Source organism: Chelonia mydas, chromosome 4 (genome assembly GCF_015237465.2).
Source record: "Chelonia mydas isolate rCheMyd1 chromosome 4, rCheMyd1.pri.v2, whole genome shotgun sequence".
Classification (NCBI taxonomy): Eukaryota; Metazoa; Chordata; order Testudines; family Cheloniidae; genus Chelonia; species Chelonia mydas.
The window spans coordinates 20,340,643-20,352,862 of NC_057852.1; the positions used below are offsets into that span (position 1 = coordinate 20,340,643).

General features: G+C 39.8%; 1 protein-coding gene across 11 annotated transcripts in view; it reads left to right on the forward strand.

Annotated features, from left to right (window-relative positions):
- ARHGAP24 (Rho GTPase activating protein 24) overlaps positions 1-12,220 on the forward strand; it is a 370,658-nt gene that overhangs the window by 237,661 nt on the left and 120,777 nt on the right. The window contains exon 1 of one of the 11 annotated variants that reach the window (XM_037896805.2): positions 8,300-8,419. The exons of 9 other annotated variants lie outside the window; for them this stretch is intronic. The gene's annotated coding sequence lies outside the window, so the exon portion shown is untranslated. Of the gene's footprint in view, positions 1-8,299; positions 8,420-9,163; positions 9,328-12,220 lie in introns of those variants that run through there. One more of the 11 variants, XM_037896804.2, reaches the window with a different exon arrangement.

The window sequence follows — 12,220 nt, forward strand, 5'->3', positions numbered from 1 at the left end:
TCTGTAGGCACTACTGTAGTAAACATGAATCATCATCATCATACTTCGAACAGGGACTGTGATTTAGCCCTAATGCACATCTGACTAAAACACTTATTTGCTGTGGTTGGGCGTTTCTTCCACAGCAGGGAAGGGCATGAAGTCATCCCGGGAGAGAGTGGGTCAGCCTCCTGCAGTAATCCATCAAAGGGTGCGGAAGAAGGAATGGAATGAGGACCACAGGGTACATACTGTATCCATGAGTGAGGTCACTCTTGTTGGCATGTATACACACAGAAGGACAGCACCACACTGAACTTATTTGGCAGCTGCCTGATCTTAAGAAAAGTTTTGGATAATTTATGAGGACATGGGTCCATTTGTCCAGTTTAGGGTCCTTCTGTGCTATCCAGACATGGAGAATTTGCAGGGTTTTTTACCCCTTTAATGAAGCAAGGATTAAGTCTCTCTGGCTCACCCTTGCATTGATCCAGGTCAGATCTGGTTTTTAAAGCATTCTTATACCAATTCTCTTCTTTGGCAGCCCAGTTTTCACTTTTTTGTTCTCCTTGTTTGAATTTGGAACCATGGCAGTGCTGTTATCAATAGAAACTCAGGTAGAAGCAACCATACCACCCTTTGCCAGCATGGAAGTGTCTTTATATTTGCCTCTAAGCACCTAAAAAATTAAGTCCATTCTTTGCTATTTCAGACAGGATCCTCATGATACATATAAGAAAGGTGCACGGCTATATTTAGGAAACTGTTATATGTAGCAGCATGGGTGGCCTCTTAGACACTCTGCCCCAGCTCAAAGCTTGTGGTGCTGCTTAATAAGTCTTGAACTAGTGAGAAATCTGCACACATGGGAACTAAATTCTCTATTGTAATTAATAGATTTGTATTTACTTGTTTTCTTGTAAAACTAAACACAATACCAGCTGGTGCCTTTTTATGTCAGGGAGATAAATGCATCACAGAGACACTATAATTTTCCATCCTCAAAAGAGAAAAGAAATTACTGTTTTAAATGCTATTTACATATAAATTTGGCTATTTAAATCTATGTATTTCCACCTGCAACACACAGATATACAGGAGAGACAGAAAAGATGTTTTCCTAACAGATTATGTACTGGCAGAGGAGGAGTATGTGTGTCCAGTCCGATCTGTTATACTTTTTAATTTTCTCCCCATTTCCCCCTAGGAATAAGCTGTTTGAAGGGTAGCACCTTGATGATTCCTGATGCTCTCATAGCTCTTGATGGGTTTGGTTTTGTTTGGTTTTGGGTCAGAGGTACAGGCACAGTGGCAGCCAAAAGTGTTATCACACAAATTAAAGCGTTGTGCAGCTGAGAGCCCTTCACACAGTAGAGCTGAATTTAGCATTCATGAAATGATGTTGCTGTGTCCCATTGAGAATTATCCAGGCAGCTCAGTGTGCCACAAAACAACTACCTCTGCCCCCACAAAAAGTGCTCATTTAAAAAGTACTGAGTGGAACTGGACTACAGTAGACAGGGAATTGGAGTCAACACAAGAAAAGGAAGCCATGAATGAATTATCCTTACATTAAATATGCACAGAGGTGTACCTTATCTGCAGTAACTGTAATTGGAATCTGACCTTCTGCCTTTTTGTCTCTTCAAGTACTTTACCTTTAGTTTACAGTTAAAGACTTGGTCAGCTTTATTCCACCAACTAGATTTTTTATATTCTTATAATTGAGTGCATGTTGCACAGTTATTACACGAGAAAAGACTCAAAATAATGGTTTACTTTCCTATAGGAGTATCACATAACATTTGTAGTCACATTGTACTTTCTGAGAATTATTCAGACAGCTCTTTTCTTTGTAAAGTTTATTCTGCTCTCATGGAAACTAGAGAAGGATCCAAAAGACAAAGTTTGATTCCAGACCTGAACCATTCCAGACCTGAAAGTTTGGGGATGTTCAGGATGGGGTCTTGGTCCAGATCCATCTCTGCTGGGAAACTGGAACCAGTTCTCTTTCCAAAACCAAACCCTGACCAAATTTATGTTTCTGTATGGCCCTTGAGATCTGGCTTCTTTTCTCACACGAATATAAAGTATAAATTACTCCTGTTTTGGACATGAAAGGAGAATCGGGCCTAGTGATGTTATGGTATTTTAAATGTTCATAATGGAACAAAAATTGTAGAGACCCTAAATTATACAATATTTTTTTTTAAACAATGCACTCAGTTATCTTCAGTCTCATCTTAATGTCCATCAGGCAAATATTGCCAGCCGCAGGCCCTAGGCCTGACAGGTGGGCAAAGTATTTCATATCTGCCATCTTAGGTCCTACAGAGGGTGAGCTTCATTAGTTTCTGCAAGAGGGTCCTTAGCCGAAGCTCCTGGACATGCTCAGAAGTTTACTTTTCACCAGTCATAACATTTTTTTTCTTTTTTATTTCACTATCGCTAGACAAAGTACTCCCCATTAAAAAATCATTTACACTGCAAACTTGACCATTGCAAATGTCAGTTGCTTTGGAACAAGCATGACTAAAAAATTGTGGATAATAGAAAAACACTGTTTTGTTTTTACCTAATGCCCCAAACTCAATAATATGAATAATAAATGAATAATGAATATGAATAAAACGTAAGGATTTTGCTCAGATTTGCCTAAAAAATTCACCTCTGAATGGAAGTTTCAGACCCAAAAGTGAATCGTCAGGAAATGATGAACATATGAAAATGGGTTTGTAATGAATCTTTAATACACAGATGCAGCCGGAATGTTAAAACTCAGTAAATTGAGAGCCCCCATATTGAGTCTTGCATGAGACACACAAAAAGCAAAGTCATTCTCCTTGAAGTAATACTAAAAACAAGGCAATCAGGAGTGTCAATCACCTACCAGGATATAGCAGAATCCCCAGGTCCTCTGACCCCACACATCTTCTGCAGAATGCTTCCTGAAAGGTGTTTTTCAGCTGATGGCCACATATAAGCCCAAGTGATTAAAAAACAGCTACTATTTGGTATAAACATTTGATCCTGACTTTCCAAACAGTCCTCCAGTTTTTGGTGGCACATAGTGAATAGTGACCAAAATCTTGATGCATGTGGCTTCCTAAGCCTGCAAAACTCCATCCAGCCTTTGAACACAAATGATCTGATTTTCCTCTTTCTTACACCAGTTTTATAGCTGTGTAACTCTATCAACTTTTAATGGAATTACTCCTGATTTATACTAGTATAAATGAGAGGATTACTGGGCCCAAAAAATTCTCTGAAGGCCTGACGCCTCACTTTTACATAACCAAATTGTGTGATTCGTTTCCTGGCTGGTCTGTCCTATTGACAAAGGTCTTTTTATCATTAAGGTTTCAAACATCTGGTTACTGTGGGCCAAGGAGGTGTCGCTGTACCAGCAGCCTAGAGATCCACAAGCCTGACTGACAGCAAAATTTGCAGCACATACTCTCTCCCTGTTACCTCCTTCCCCTTTTCCTTGTCCTCTCACACAGCTGTTCCCTTCTGAAGCAGCCATGGTTATGATGTACAGCCAAGGACTTCAGGAATGTACCAACAGTATTTTGGTCAACACTGGGACAGATGAAACAAACACTGTTTCCAGATGATCCCTCTGAATATGTCATGTATGTAAAAATAGCAAATGTATAAGGGAGAATGGAAGAGCTATAAAACGATAAACTTAAAAAAAGGAGGTATTTTTACTGAATAGTAGTAATCATGAGGTCTGATTCTTCAATACGTTGCACTTGTATAGCTATGTGCGTATTTTGATAAAACATAACCAAAGCTGACCTGTCCACTCATACATACTGATGAGATCATTATTATTATTAACTTGTATTGTGGTAGCACTGAGAAGCCCTAATCCTGGACCGGAACTTCATTGCACAAAGAGCTGTGCAAACATAACAAAAAACAGCCCTTGTCCCAAAGAGCTGATGTGAGCATATTACACTTCACACAGGATGTGAGCCAGTGCAGAATCAAGCTCATGATGTCTAAATAGATGTTGAATAGTTTACAGGTGCTGGTGCCACTCATCGGTTTCTTTAGGGTCATCTGACTCAGCATTCAGAGTATAGATTTTTTTTTTACATCATTTTTTGTACTTCTATACAGTGGGATTACTCAAGTTTTTGCCAGTTTTGACTGATAAATCAGTCTACTTCAGTATTTGCAATATCCCCTTCATTTCTTTATTTTTCCTGGAGAAAATACTCAAGAAACATAGGAAATACTAAGGTACCTATGTCATTCGTCATCATCATGTTCCTATTACGCCTCTGGCGTTTAGGGAAGTGATGAAGCTCCTCCACTCTTATCTTTCTGGCAAATCTTTCAACGGTTCCCCAGCTATGCCCCGGGTTTTTCAGCTCGGCTTCCACAGCTTTTTGCCATGTTCTTTTTCGGGCAGCCTCATTTTCGCTTGCCTTCAGGTGTCCATCTTATTGCTACTCTGGTGATGCAATCAGTTTCCATCCGAAGCACATGACCAGTCCATCTCCAACGCCACTCAGCAGGAGGGCTTTTCTCTCCTTACTCATTTAGTTTTCCCCAGCACTGAGGTGCGTTACTGAGGCTGTGCACTGGGGAGAGGATTTGGGCTTTGGTGACTACCCTACCAGTGACTTCTAATGATGAATCCTACACCAGAGCACACAGCACCCAGAGGCCAAGTTTCAAACAGCCACAACCTACCCTTACGTATTTTGGATATAAACACACTATCCATTTATAAAAGAGGGAAGTAAAGGTAGGATCTGTCTTGCTTTGTATTGAGTTCACATGATATAAAACAGTGTCAGACTGGTAGCTCCAACATGCCTATGGAACTTGGTAGCCTGTGGAACTTGGAGCAAGTGCATTCACTTCCCCCACATCCACCCCAGTTGGCATCACTGATAGGAAGAAATTAAGCTGTAATCTCTGGATGAGACTTTGCATTGCTGCGGTTAGTCGCAAAATTGCCATTTGCTTCAGTGGGAACAGGATTGGGTCCAGGGACTGGGTGTTGGCTTGACCATGTGCTACTTACTTCAATATTGGCGGCTGAACAGATAACTATACTCCTCCTTAATTAAATGTGATGATAATGTTCTGAGAGGTTCAGATAGAGCTTCAGAACAGATTTTCTTAGAGGGGGAGAGAAATAGGTTGAGCATCGCTGTTTTCACTGAAGGTTCCCTAATTCTGTTTTAATGCTGTTCAACTGTCTGCAGGCAGCCACGATATTGTTATGATTTCAATGTGATTTTTTAAAAATCTTGGCCAACGTTGTGTTGCATTTCCACTCTTTTACCATGAAGCTCGATCCATCATCTGACTCCTCAGGCAGTGGCTGTCTGCTGAATATTCATCGTGCTATTTATATTACTTATTCCTGTAGAAGCAGCTGCAAGGAGCTGGCTCATCTGATGCCGAGGGCTTGTAGCTTTCTTATTACTTCTTTGGCAGGGTAGTGGAAGATGGGAGTCTTTTAAAATAAAAAACCTGGAATATTCACTCAATCTATATTTAAAAGGGTGTGACTTAGGGCCAGATTCAGCTCCTATAGAAATTAATGGCAAAATTCCTGTTGAGTTCAATAAAGCAGGATTGGGCCCGAAGAATAGAGGCAGCAGGTGAGGGAAGGGGAAAATTCATGTTTGTTTTTCTGGGTGCAGGTGGCTCTGGAATTGTCTTTTAAAGTACTTCCTTATTATCATCAACTAGTGGTTTTCTCCCATAAGACAGCAGTAACAGATGGCTGCGTGATGCTGAGTATAGGCTCAACCGCTCCCCTAATAAATTAGGGGAAAGAACTTGGCATTCTCTTAATGCCTTCTTCCACTAAATAATAGCAAGAGAGATGAATAGCAAATGAGAAGACTATCTTCTAGACACATCCTTGGATGTAGATTTGGAGGCACTGCTTTTCAGTGTGTTTTTGAGTAGTGGGAAGGAGTAGGAGAGGTTTGTAGGGTTCATTGCCAAGGAGGAAGATGATGAAATATTACTTTTGCAAAACAAATACATACAACTGAAAATAGACTGGACAAAGAACATGTTAGATAGTAAATTGAAGGGAACTACTTTCCATTAGCAGCAGAATGGATTACATGATTTCCTAGGTCTTTTCCATTACTAAACTGCTGTGATCGTGTGAAAATAAACAAAGCAAGGTAGTGATTTAAAAACTCTTTCCATTCTCTTCCTAGATTCCCGGCACTACCTTAGCTTATCAGTCTCTTCCTCAGTCTTAACCTTTTTAAAACAAAATGTTTCATCTCACTTAATTCTTTAAACTGCAGATCTGTCAGGATCCTGATGAGGGCAGTTGGGACTAAGAGTCAGAGTAGGATCAAACCTGAGGCTCAGAGTAGCAGAAGACTTTGTAGTCAAGTTCCAGGCTGGGGTTGGTACCAAAGTCTGGGCCAGGAGGCCAGGTCAGAATCAAGCCACGGTTTAAAGCCAGGAGTTCAAGACCAGGAAGCGGGAATGGTCATGGAAGCTACAGGAGATTCATACTGTTGCCTGGATACTTCTGGAACTTTGGTGGACAGAGTGCAGGGAGCCAGTCAGGATCCATGAGGCTGCTACCTGTTAGACCCCTTGAGGCAGAACTTCCCATAGTCTGTGTTCACAACAGGTCATGGGAAGTGGAGTGCAAGCTGGTGACACCTGCCACTGGGAGGCAGCATGAAGGTTTCTGCTGGCTGACAGTTATGCAGGCCTGTTTTCAAGACCTGATGGACCTCACAGGATCTAGTCTGAAAAGTGACCTTCTGAAAATGGCATCAAAGGGTTCCACATTTGTTTTTTCTCAAGAACTCCAAATCATGTTTGCTCAATTTAAGTGAAGAGATGCTTTCCCTAACCAACGCTGCAAATCCGCCCCACAATGACATGTGTTCCAGATTCAAAGGTGTGTCTAAGTGCGTGTAAAGGCAGCCTAATTTGGAGTAATGTAAATGACCGTCTTCCTCTTCCTTCCAATGAATATGTTATAACAACTTGGACTCATTGATACATATTTTTATAAACTCACATCCACTTACCAATGACTAGCCTTCTACTTCTCAGTTTGGCTCACTGAGCTTAGCTGACTTTTAGACAAGCTAAGTTGGTGTAGCTTTCTCAGTGTTGCAAAAAAGCATCTAGAAGAAGGATATAAGAAGATAATAAATTTAAAAAATACCCTCAAACCACTTCCCACATTAACTTACATCTTCCCACTCCTGGACTTGTATATTACACCAAATTAAGTCCAGGGAAATCTAGTGAGAATGTGTGAAGGAATCTAATATATGGTAACTTAAACATCATCTCTAAATTTACTCTTGAGAGTCGAGCTGGATTTTTTCTGATTGTACACCCCCACAAATACTAAATAGTCTGCTGGCAAAATTAAGCTCTGAATTCTCCCTGTGCAAACCCATTGTCTTCAGAGGTTCTTTCCAAGACACAATGATCACTGTTCTTGTTGGGCTCCTGTGGCCTACAGTGCCTGCTCCCTTCACCTGCAGCAGTTCACTTTACTGATTCACAAGTTACAAAGTACTCAAGCTAGTACTTTCAAAATTGTGAGGAAAATTTTTTAATTTCGGTATTTTCATTGACATTTTTCCTGTTTTTCAGCCAGTTTATAGAGGTCAAAAATTCTCAAAGAAAGTCAATTTCAATGAAACATCTTGGGCAAAAAAATTCCTGCCGACATTTTTCTGCACTTACCATTCAGCTCTACAAACTACCATGCTGAGCAGTCGTACAGGTGGCTTTAGTGCTTCTCTTTCACAACTCTTGTGCCTGGCTCTGCAGATTTGAACCAGCTATTAACAAACCTGTTGATACATTAGCAGAACAGAATCCAGCTCACACTCCCATAGAAGTGTGGCCTCTACAGGGGAAACAGGTGTTCAGACTAATATAAAAAAAATATTTGTGACTCTGTTCTGAATACACACAGAGGGAAAAGATCGATTGAGTGCTACAGCACAATTTTTTTATTGAGTGCTTTACCTGATCATAACAGTTTAAGCAACTTTTTCCCAGGGCAAATTCTCAAAATTCACCTTGTCCTTTTTAGTTTTCAAGGTCAGGATTTACTCACTGGTCTCTCTTTCAAAACTTTTATGAGCTTGTTAAAGCATTATTTTTCTCCATGATGGTCTGAACTACTTTTAATATTAGTCTATGTTGCTTACTGACAGTGAACTCCGAGAATCCCTGGACACATGGTAACTGGCATTAGGGTCACTAAGGCAAGTGCTTCACTAAACATTCATCACTATTTTTAGTTCCCTTACAACAAACTACTTGTTGTGAAGCCCAGGGAGCTGCTATGTTGTGATTAAGAGGGGTCCACCAACAAAGGCAAGAAGACCAGAGAAAACAGCTTTAAGTAATACTAAAGTTTTCCAGTTTGGGAAGGAGAGCTAACCAAGATCAGGTATTTTAATAAAAATTATCTTGCTATAATCCACAGTTAGCACAAGAAATTAGTCAGTCAGTTTGAGACAGAGCATGAAAATTTTAGCACGTTCTGTACTATCTGATCAGGTCCTTAGAGATGTCATTCCATAAATTCCTGCTCTGACCATCAGCTATTAAATCATTTAATCTCCTCTCGGTATCCTTCTGTGGGATCCTCACAGAAACTGAGGCAAAATACCAAAGGGCAGTAGTGTGGGAGGGGGAAGGGGGGGAATAGTAGTAGAGAAATCTTGATAAAGTTAGTGTAATATATTTATTTGGGGAATTTTTTGCTGTCTGTAAGCCATGCTGTGATCTATTCCTTTTCTGCTAATAATATTAACTTGCGAAAGAAAATAACCCCCCTTTGACCTACAGTCAGGCTGAGGAGGATATTATAAGAACAGAGTGTTTGGGGCGTTGGTACTGGCAAACACCAGGATGGTTCTTTTTGTGTGTTTGTTTATTGCCTAAAAAAGGGTTCTTGGGTAAGCTGATTGGCTCTGTTCCATGTTGTGATTCTCATATTCACTGCTCTTCTGACCTCCCATTGTCTCAGCTGTGATTTACACAGCTCAGTAACCCTTGTTTAGGGTCTCTTTGTCTCCCGTACTTTGTCTCAGCTCGCATTGCGCTGACCTTGTTTGACTCTCATTTTGTTACCTGAGTTCAATAGCAGCCAGTGCACCACCAATGCTAAGGAGAGAGGTAGTTGCCATTCCTGGGTGATGGAGTCATGGGAGAAACTACAGAGAACAAACAGTGTGAAAAGCGACAGGGCTGGCTGTGCTGTAAGCAGTTCACAACAGCAGCAGCTGCTCTGGCTAGCACACTGGAGGTGCCTACATTGTTACTGACTCTTCAGGAAGTGTGTGTTTGTGCAAGGTGAGAGCTCAAAGCTTTAGATTTATTTGATATTTGCTTAACAAACACATTTCCAGTTGTTGCGGTGGTCATTATTCCATTTAATATTTGGTTCTGTCAATATCTATTTATTAGCTTGTCTCTGTGATAGTCAATATATGTAGATTTTTTTAAAAATTGTTTCTGCATTCTTGTCCAGGGGCAAGACTTGATGCTGTATTTAGTTGTGACAATTTTTAAAGTAGCGTCTTTAAGATGAAATAAGATAATTAACAACCTAGGCTCTGCAATAAGTCACTGTGCCCTTGAACAGCGACAGGTTTTAGGTGACATAACTTTTACAGGTTGGTAGCCTAAAAAGGGCTTTAGAGTTCTACACTCTTAGCAGTTTTTCTTAGTATTGTGTAATGTATTGTGAATTCCTTGCGGAGGGGAGAGAGAGCTTGCAGGATTGCATCTGCTTTACTGCATATAAAATAACTTTTCAGCACATTTCCCCCCATATTTTAAAAATATAAAAATGCCACTTTGTTACTCTGTAGAAAACAGAAATGGAGAAGAAAAAATTGTGAACTTCAATTATATGGAGTAATGTAAGATGTTATCTATCAAGCAGGACATAAAAATTACTGCAATAATGTAGAGAAACTACATAGGTATGTAATTATATTCTCCTCAGTCTATTCTCTTGTGTGTAGGTTCTTACACTATATTCATCATTGTAATATCTGAGCTCCTGAGGTCAGGTTTTTCAAATCTAGTTGACTATGCTTTATTTGATGGTCATGAGTAGAAGTGATAGTTTTAATAATCAATTTCTCACCTCATTCCTAGTAAGTTTATATATTCTTATGCTTATTTATAGTGTAGGTAACATGTCTTTGGCAAGGTTCATGGGAGAGTAGCAAAGATGACAGGAATAGGGGTTATAGGTTGGCCATTTGACTGGTCATATATGCTTGATTTTTGAATGGCTATTATGTGACTGGTTTAAAAAACTGGTCAGATACTAAAATTAACAGGAATATCTCATTCACAGATTGATTCAGATGATTTATGTCCACAGACAGCTCCTGCAGAATGTAAAATTGCTTAACATTCTGATTGGTGAACTTTCATCCCAGTGACTGAATGTCTTTATTTTAACAATGTAAATTATAAATAAATTATTATATGACCTGAACTGACTAACCTGCTACCCCATAGGCTAGAGGTATGATGGGATTTACATATGTTGAATAATTTTAAAAAAACAGTGATTTCTCCTGAAAAGACGAGGAAAATAGTAGAAGAGTTTAAAACTCTTAAATTATTAAAGGTATATTGAAAATTGATCAGCCTCTTTCTGTCACTTAATGCCATCCCATAGTCCATCCCATAGGACTAAGGAGTTGCTTAGTCAAACTAATGTTGAATAAATATAGAACAAATAAAAGGGTATGCTGCTCCATGCAGCATGAAATCAACCTGTAGAATTAAACACCGCAGGATAATGAGTCAAGCACTGTGTCTGGATTGTTAACAGGTTTGGCTAATTTTATTACCTTTTATGTAGAGTAGGATGCGTGAACTCAAAACTCATGCATCAGGCTGCAAGTTGATGACTGACCGGGTCAGAAAGGAATTCTTCTACCTTCAGTCTGATGTTTAGTATTGCACATCTGGTTACTGTAGTAAGTTTAATATTTGGGTGGCTAAAGTTAAGCACATAAATTCATATTTGTGCACCAGACCAAAACAAAAAGAAGAAAGGAAGAAAGAAAGAAAGAAAGAAAGAAAGAGCAGTGTGATTTTTCAGAGACGCTGAGCACCTGCAGCTCCCTTATAGCAATCAATTTATTTCGTGCTCGATAGTCATTCGTATTCACTCAATGGGACTGCTTGCAGAGCAGCGTGCAATGACTTAACAAGGTGTGAAACCTTATGGGTGTCACAATCTGGCCTTTTGATGCTTCATGTGGTGCTTCACCCAAACTTGAAAATGTTGTCCTAGAGGCATTAATGGAGGGTTTTTCACTTTCTTTGAACCATAAGGTATAGATCACTGCCAGAGACCGAGTACTGGACTTACTGGTCGAAAGATCTTGTCTGCTATGGTAAACCGCGTGTGTGTAAAGAGAATTATATGCACACAGAATACTCAAGACATTGCTGAAGAGTAGTAAGGCAATGTAAAGGTTAATTAGAAAGGCCACGATCAAATGATTCATCCACCTGTTACCTTGAATATCTTGTGTTCTTAGTGATAATCCATGTATAAAAGGAGCAAGGTATATTAACTTCCAAGAACATACTTGTTCATTCCTAATGAAGCTATTTATGTCTCTGCTATTGTCTCTGATCAGAAAGTAGAGGGACTACTGTTTTGCAATGACAGGCTATTTTGGAGAGAAGAGCAAGGCATTCTGTTGTCATTTTTTAATTTGGAGATGCTGCAGCATGACCATACCAGCCTCCTTCTTTCCCCTCTCCCACTCCTCTTTTCTCTGATTGGGAATTTGGCTCATCTTTATATTCTAAAAATTCTAGCATATTGTGGTATCACTGTGCCAAGGAGACTCTGCTGTCCTTTTCACTTGGTGATCACTGGTTGATTCCATGGTTATGTATGCCCTGAAGAGAAAAATAGCTCCTCGGTACAGGAAAATATTAAGGCTGAATTAAAATGTACAAGCTTTTTGCGGCAGGAACCATGCCTTCCTATGTGTTTGAATGGCACCCTACACAATGGGGACCAAATCTTGTTTAGATCCTCTGGGTACAGTTGCAATCCAAATAATCATAAACATAGCCCTAAGCCACTTTGGGGGCAAAAAAAGAGGAGGAGGGAACTGGGGGGAAAAACCTTCTACTAGGATGTGAAGGAGCAATAAAAAAACGAAGCAGAGAATGTTTTCTGGCCCCTTCTGAGCCT